We start from the raw sequence: 8708 nt of genomic DNA on the forward strand, positions 1-8708 counted from the left end.
TTAGGCACAGTGCTGTGACAGTTGTGGTTACAGAGATAAATGAACCTGTCATTCACAAATGAAGAACTCTGCATGAGCTTGAAAGCTTGTCTCTCTCACAGACAGAAGTTGGTCCAAAGAAAAATATTACCACACCCGCCTTGTCTTATTCATAAACAAACCACTGAAATTGTGTGTATAGAAAAGGATGGAATGTTTCCAAGATTAATTCAAAACCAAAAATATGTAAAATTCCGTAACAAACTACTTTATCTGAAATATTTTGCTTTCTAAGACTAGACATACTTTGCTACAAAATGGCAAAGACCTGATAAGAACTCTGAATGGATAGGATACTCCATCAAAATCGCCTAGGGAGGTTGTATAATCTCTATCAATGGAGATATTTAAGAGCAGGTTAGATAGGCACCTGTCAGGGATGATCAATAGTGTTTGGTCCTGCCTTAAGAGCAGAGGACTGGACTTGATGACCTCTGGCGGTTCCTTCCAGTTCTAGTGTTCTAGGATTCTATGACCAATAACTTCCCTGTAAGCCCCACTCATTAAACTATTGACACTTTCCTGCCATGTTTTGAACAAGCCACATTTTATACAAATCAGTTATTTTTAAAAAGATAGCATTAGTAAAGTGTTTTAGCTGCATATGATGACCTTTAAACAGGAATAATGTTAATGGTTTATTTTAAATCTGCTTTGTAATTGCATTACAGAAGTCTGACCTCTGTTTTCTTTTACTTTTTGTATTTCCTTAAAATTAAGTGAAATAGCCACAACAGGTAATACAGAATCTTTCTTTGGGTTTCTTATTGTTTACATTATGGTTTTATACTATTGTTAAAGCCCACTCATCTTCTGTTTTTATACCCCACAATTTGGAGAGAAGCAGATAAAAGGAAATATCAATTCAGAGAACAAGTTTTTTATATTTTCACCATTCACCACAGAAACAATGTTGTTTTTTTTACAGGGTAAGAGATCTGTGAATGAAACAGATGAACTATGGCAAAATATAGTTAGCAAATGGGGTGAGCTGTTTTACAAACATCACATTTTCTATACTATTGAGTATGTAGCTTGTTTCTTCCATAGATGTTTAATATCCCTTCTGTTATTCCTGTAACTTTCTGTGGAGTGATGGCTACGTCTTGTCACTGAATGGAATGTGCTGATTCATCAGGCTTTCTTAGCTGTACTCCCTGTAATAAAATGTACCTCTTTTTGAACTTTCCTATTAATCAGCTTTCGGAATGGTTCCTTTTACAGTTCTCTTACCTGAAGTGCAGAGACTTGCATTGGATAGGTTCTCTGCATGCCTCCAAATTATAGAGTTAGCTGCAACATTCAAATGGGTTTATACTGCAATAACTTAAATTAATGCAGAAGGAGGAGTCCTCTTTAATGACACAGCAATGTGAAACCCTTTGAGCCAGGGCCAGAAGCTAATTACAGATTCACCCAAAAGCTTTCCTGTATTCTATCAATGATGGCACAATGGCAACCTCCTCTTAAATTACAAAACTCTTGTTTGAATTTCCATGCATCCTAAAACTCAAAGCCTATATAACATTCACTATTCTCAAAAAATATTTGCAAAACTGCTTACTTAATTAAGCAGCATGGCTTCGTGGACAGGGCACTGAATTTGGAGTCAAGAGACCTGGAGTTTCTCTCTCTCTCTCTCTCTCTCTCATGTCTATACATCTATCATATATCACTGGGGATCCTTTAGCTGCTCTGTGCCTCAGTTTCCCCAATGATAATGCTGATATAAAACTTACTCCTCTCTTGCAGAGTTTGTTCTGACAAACGGATAAAGGCTGTGCCTATTTTTACCACAGTACTATTTAACCTGGCTTGGAGCAGGTCTAGATACCACAGTAGTAAAAACCAAGTGGCCACCTGAGTTTACAGTAGCACTCCTACCACTGCTAGTACTAGTCTTAATGGAAATGTGGGAGGTTTCAGAAAATACTAGAATGTAGACAAAGCTCTGATTAGGCCATTATATTGTAACACGGAGTTCAAGGTTGCCATGAGATTTGTTTAAGGATATGAAAGGCCATATCAGGGTTCTTTAAACAACTGTGTAGGTATTACAGATTGAGCAAAACAGGAATCTAAATGACAGAGGGGGAGCTCAAGTAAGCCAGTAGTTATTGCAAAAACTGTAAATCAAAGCTGAATGCTTCCAATACCCATATCAGTAGAAGTTACTCCTACATGTATATGCCATGCCAGTAAACATATTGTAAGTCTTCTTTAAATGCTGTATACTCTGCAACATGTGCTGTAGCTGGTTTATTTTTGGTCTCACCCTTACTCTAAAGAAATGTTCCAGCAACAGGGTGGTAAAAATGTCAGTACTCTGCCTGCACTAGACTGCCAACACCGTCATTGTTGCTATCATTGGCAGGGTGCACTAGTGGCAGTTGAACTGTGGACTGTTTCCTGGAGAAGTCTAGTGTAGATAGACATAGGCCTTGAGCACAGCAGGGAAGAAGACACACCAGCTGCTCCTGGACGCTGGGGAATCATGGATGTTAACTAGCTGGTGAGGTCACACCAGTTAATGTTCAAACAGCTGTGTACTTTACACACTCTCTCTGAATGATAAACTATGCCCTAACCACAAATGAAACCTTTTGCGGGGAAACTGACAAACTCAAATAATCCCATTTACTCCTGGGGTGCACCTTAGCTCAATACTGCAAAATATTTGTTTCCCTCTGCAACAGAGCCCTTGATGCGCTAACCATGGCTCTAGTAGCCTAACAGGCATAGGGGGAAACTATTTCTGTGGGGCTTCTTCAGTCATTTAGCGGACACACAGGGTCTATTTCCGGCTGGGCTTTGGCTGCTAAGGAGATCTGCCTAACAGAATGGCTTGAAGAAGTGCTCTTTTCCTATACTAGCCGTTTAACACACAAAACCTCCCTCTCTCCCCCCTCTTCTCCAAACCAGCGGGCAACCTCCACCCACGGGGGATGAATGTATTGGCTCCACTTGCTCTCCATCCGAAGTGAGCGCTCGTCTCAAAACAGATCCCTGTGCCACACAAATGCCTGTGCCCAGCGGACCCTCCTAGCGGGCCAGGAAGGTGTGTGCGGGGGTAGGGAAGGCGGCGCAGACCCGGCACTCCGACCGGCTGCAGGGGCAGCAAAGCCAGGCGCGCTGCAGCGGCGCGGGAGAAGCGACGGCACTTCCTGCCAAGCGCTTCTTTGTACCTTGGCGGCCTCTTGACAGCTCAGCCCCGTGCCCCTCACGTGGGGGGCCGCGCAGGCAGGCCGGTGCCTCTAGCTGCTGTGGCGCGGATCCTCCGGCCGGTCTCCCAGCCAGCCCACCTCCTGCCCTGCGGCTCCCTCCCGCCTTCCCTCCAGCTCGCTCTGCCAGCGTGGCAGCGCCTCTTCCCCTCGCACCCCGCCGCTCTCCCCGCGGGCGCCGGGGAGCTGGCCCTTGCCGCCGGCCCGGAAGGGGTTAAAGCGGGGCTGGAGCCCACGCACCGCATCTGTGCAGCACGCGAGGCATAGCGGCTCTGGGCAATTGCAACTTCTTACCCCCCCCCCCCCTCAATCCCTCCAGCCGCCTCCTCCGCCGCGGCTGGCCCGGGTCCCCCCGGCCGGGCGCCTGTACCGCTTTAAATGCACTTGACTCACCTGCCTCCCCCCGGGCCGCCGCTGCCGCTTTCCCTCGCCCGCGCCGCTGACAGCTGGGCTTTGTCTCCACCCACCCCCAGCGCCCCGCCAGCCGCTCCACCCCGGCAGCCACGTGAACCAACCGGGCTAGCCCCTGGCTGCCGCGGGGCTCTGGCTCGCGGCGGGGAGGGGCGGCTCCGGAGCAGCAGGGAGGAGGGGGAGGAAGTGGGGACGAGCGGCGGGTGCGTGCCTGCCCGTGGCGGGGGAAGGGCTTTGTCACCGCGGTGAGCAACCACCCACTCGCCGCCCGCCCTTCCTCCCTTCTCGCCGGGCACAGGCTCGGCGGCGGGGGAGGCCCTGATGTTTTCCTCCTTCCCTGCAACGCTGCGGTGTCGCCGTCTCACAGTCCCTGTGTGGAAGGAAGGGCAGCTACGTGAAAACTTCCCAGCCGTAGATGGCAGCTAGAGAAGCCCAGGGGGAATAGCCCCCCCCCCCCTCCCACCACCAACATAAAATCGTGCCCGGGGATTGATACATTTTCACGTAGAGGAAAAACACCCCCAGATGAACAGCTCGCCACCCTCCCACGCGGAGCTGCTCTTTCCCCTCTTGCTTCTTGATGACTGAACTAAGCCCCAGGTTCGGCACTTTACGGCGAGTAGACAAAAGTCCCTGACGCCAGAATCTGCCAATGTAGGGCAGGCGTTACAGTCTTAAGGACAGGACCCTGCAAAGAGCGACGCTCAAAAATCTAGTTATTCCTGCACGTAGTCCCATTTTTGGCATTCTGCACGGGGGAGTCATTCTCTCCATCGATGATTTTGATAGGAGGCCTATCTCCATGGTATCAAAGTGCTGTGGTAACTAAGCTGTACTTCTAGGCATGGCTGGCTGTAGGATGAGGCTGTATATTATCTTTCCCTTGTTTTCTCCCTGAAGTTGCACACCACACAATAACCCCTGAACCCATTTAGTTCATGTTCTACCATGGGCACTGGATAAGATCCACCTGGAGGAAAGAATCTGGTTTTTCTATGCAAATCTTAGAAATCACACTCTTGGTATTTCTCCAAACCATCCAACCTGTTCTGAAGAAATGAGATTCCCTTGTGAAGCTGTCAACACCATGTCTTTAATAAATTGTTTCACAGATGGACCATTAGTGAAATTGTGCCCACATAGGATCTAGCTTTTTGTCTTTTGGTTTTAAGCTCTCATGTCCATATAAGCTTACATTAAACATTGAGGATAGGTGATCTCTTCTGTACATTTCCTCCCACACCCAGTTTTCATGCCTTTATAAGGGCAATACATAACGCTATAAATAAAGATTTGAAGTTGAAAGAAATAGCAATGGAATTAGTCGTTAGCTGGTGGTTCTCCCTTGGCGCCCTTTTTTCTTTCATAACTGCTGTTTCTTTTTTCTTCCTTTCTCTTTCCCTGAAAGTTCACTTTGTGCGCAGGTTATAATAGGATGAAATTGGCTGGAATTAAGTAAAAATTAAATGTAAAAAGTTCCTTCCAGTGAGATCCAGAAGACTATGGAATGATATCCTGAAGTTATGGTAGCCCCATTGATTGACTTATTTTAAACTAGACTGTATAAAGCATTAGAAATATAATACAGAACAGTCCTGTATTGCCAGGGGGATCGACTGTGTGACCAAACATACATTTTAATAACCAATCGGTAATACCTCATCACACCAAGTAATCATGTTAACTGCCTTTTCCTATGAAATCAGGGGTGGGCAATAATTTTTAATGGAGGGGGCACTCCAAGATTTTGGTAAGTGGTGAAGGGCCGCACTTCTGTGGATGGAGTTCAGGGTCTCGGATGGCAGCTGGAGTGTTGATGGGAGCTTAGGATAGATGGCAGGGGTGCAGGAGGAAGTGTGGGATCTGAGAGGGAGTTTGGTGAAGGAGAATGTTATGATGTAGGACAGGGGCTTGAGGTGCATGTCCAGGAGGGGTTTTGGGTGCAGGGTCTGGCTTAGGGAACAGGTGTAGGAGGGGCTGCAGGTTCTGGGAGGGAGTGGTGACCTGGAGGATGTGGGGAGAGGGGATATACAGGCAGTCCCCGAGTTACGCTGCCCACGCGCTCCGAGGCTTGGCTCTGCTTGGCTCTGCTTTGCCCCCCCCCCCCGTCCCCCTGGTCTGCAGACCAGGGGAAGGGTGGGGCAAAGCAGAGCCAAGCCGCGGAGCGCGCAGTCAGCTGACAGCTGTCAGCTGGCCGCGTCCTCCGCGGCTTGGCTCTGCTTTGCCCCCCCCATCCTCCTGGTCTGCAGACCAGGGGGACGGGGGGGGCAAAGCAGAGCAAAGCCACGGAGCCCGAGGGCAGCAGGACAGCCACGGCGCGTCTGGGCTGTCCCGCTGCCCCCGTGCTCCGTGGCTTTGCTCCGGACACCTGTGGTACAGTAGCTGGGGCGCTGCCAGTTGGTCCCGTAGCGCCGCTCTGGGCGCTACTGGACCAACCGGGCAGCACCCCAGCTGTTCTGCCCCAGGCGTCCTGATTCAGCCACTGCTGGTCAGATTCAGCAGCGGCTGAATCAGGACGCCTGGGGCAGAGCAGCTGGGGTGCTGCTGGGTTGGTCCAGTAGCGCCGAGGAGCGGCGGCGCTACTGGACCAACCCAGCAGCACCCCAGCTGCTCTGCCCCAGGCGTCCCCAAGTCAGCCACTGCTGAAACTGACCAGTGGCTGACTACAGGAAGCTCCTGCCCCAGGCTTCCTGGAATCAGCCGCTGATCAGTTTCAGCAGCAGCTGACTTGGGGATGCCTGGGGTTCTTAAGTTGAATCTGTATGTAAGTCAGAACTGGCGTCCAGATTCAGCCGCTGTTGAAACTGATCAGTTTCAGCAGCGGCTGAATCTGGACGCCAGTTCCGACTTACATACAGATTCAACTTAAGAACAAACCTACAGTCCCTATCTTGTACGTAACCTGGGGACTGCCTGTAGAGGGTTTGAGTGAAGGCCTGAGGCAGATAGTTGTGGGGGAAAGAAGGAATGGGGTGCCAGAGGCAGGCTGTGTCTGGGAGACACTTATCTAGGTGGGTTCCCAGCCAGCAGCTCTGCAAGAACCTGAGATAGTTTCCCTGCCTGTGTGCTGGGCTGGGAGTGCTGGTCCACATGGCTCTGTTCCAGCGCAGGGGGGAGGGAGGGAGGAGGTGTCATTCACTGCCCCTGCCTTCAGCAACATTTCTCAGCTCCTATTGGCCAGAAACTGGCCAATGAGAGTTGAGGGTTTTTGCTAGGGGATGGGGACAGAACGAAGCTTTCTCCTCCCTGCAGGCTTTCTTCTCCCTGTCCAGACTGCATAACAATTAGCAGCCTGCTGTTTAAAGTGGCTGCAGCTGCTCTGTAGTAATGGTGGCAGGGAGGCAGCCACGGGCTAGATCTGGTGGCTTGGTGAGCCGAATCCGGCCTGCTAGTCACCTCTTGCCCACCCCTGTATTAAATAATGAATAGTGAAATAATTGTGTTGACATTCCAATTGTTACACTTAAATAAACAACAGACTCAATACTGCATTGCGGTGAAGTAGGGCAGTTCATACTTCTCTGAATTACTGCTTAAGCTTGATTAACAGCAGACTTAGGTCTCAGAGGAGTTGCCATGTTAGTTTGCATCTGTAAAAACAGTAAGGCCTGTGGTACCTTAAAGATGAATAGATTTAGTTGGGCATAAAATAAAGAAATGTACTTCTGTCTCTCCCCAGATCTCCTGGCTGCCAGGGGCTTTCTGTCTTCCCCCCTGCCCCTTCCCCCTCAGGTCTGTGGTCAAGGGCTAGGTGGGGAAAAGGGTTTGGGACAAGGGGACTACTTATCTGGTCTGGTGGCAAGCAAAATAGCAGAGCCCAAGACCTGCAGGCCACTGTCTTGATGGTGTGGCTGCCCCCAGTGGTCTCTCTGCATGTAGCTCTCCCCTGCAGGCTTACTGTCCCCAGCAGCCACTTAGGGTGTGTCTAGACTACAGGGTTTTGTCGACAAAAGTGAACTTTTGTCGACAAAACTATACCTGCGTCTACACTACCGCCGAGTTCTGTCGACATAACGTCGACAGAACTCAGCAGTTTTGTCGACGCTGGTAAACCTCATTCTACGAGGCATAACGCCTTCTGTCGACAGAGTTTCTGTCGACAGAAGGTGTTATTGCATGTAAACTGTCCTTTGCGTCCACACTACCATGTCGACAAAGCAGCTTGCTTTGTCGACAACTCAATGTAGTCTAGACACTCTATGTCGACAGAAGTTTTGTCGACAGTATCTGTCGACAAAACTTCCGTCGACAAAACCCTGTAGTCTAGAACGTACCCTAAGTAACACATCCCTCCTCTCTGTACCCCTCCCGTTCAATATTATGGAAAACAGTTCCATACCTGGCACTTCCCATTTTTTGGCACAACCATATCCTTGCCTTGCTTTAAGTTAGGATAAGAGGAAGCTGCATACCAAATTTGGTGGTCTTTGCTCTTACCATTTAGGAGGAGTCCTTGGACAAACAGACTCTCAGATGAATAGACAGACAGATGTGCATTTCTAAAATATATAGATAGAATAAGTACCATAATAATATATTTTAAAAGTACCATAATAATATAGAGGATATGTAACTCCTCCCATCTTTTCATTCTTTTTTTGAGCTATAGCATGCAAATGACAATAGTGTACCTTGAAGGAGAAAGTAGCTTAGAAATGTTCCAAACACTTTGTTTTGAGATTACTTTTTACTATATATTTAAATGAATTATCCCCCCCCCCCCAGCAAAGTCTTCAAAAAGAAACTCGCAAGTGCTGGATGGAGGAGTAGAATTGTTTATAAGAATGCACACAAACTGTCTTGTTTGGTATCTGCACTTTTGAAGTTGCACAACCTGTTCACTTTACCTCTTACTAGTCTGCTTTGAAGTATAAATTATTAGAGGTGCATCCTGTGACATCCTTAGGCAAAGTTGAATGTAGTTAATCATTGGAAATGTTCCACTGCAGCAAGACAGGCTGAACTACAACAATTCTGAAGTTATAGTCTTTAGGAAGGGATCATTTGTTTGTACTGCTATCTTAAATACACCGGGAA

At 48.4% G+C, this 8708-nt stretch overlaps 1 protein-coding gene across 1 annotated transcript in view; it reads right to left on the reverse strand.

Moving 5' to 3' along the window:
* The window catches only part of MAPRE2 (microtubule associated protein RP/EB family member 2), a 150791-nt gene extending 147008 nt beyond the window's left edge, over positions 1-3783 (reverse strand). The window contains exon 1 of the mRNA XM_075920733.2: positions 3654-3783. The gene's annotated coding sequence lies outside the window, so the exon portion shown is untranslated. The remainder of the gene's footprint in view (positions 1-3653) is intronic.
* Between the last annotated feature and the right edge of the window lie 4925 nt (positions 3784-8708).

Source organism: Pelodiscus sinensis, chromosome 2, assembly GCF_052426305.1.
Source record: "Pelodiscus sinensis isolate ZL-2025 chromosome 2, ASM5242630v1, whole genome shotgun sequence".
NCBI classification, from domain to species: Eukaryota; Metazoa; Chordata; order Testudines; family Trionychidae; genus Pelodiscus; species Pelodiscus sinensis.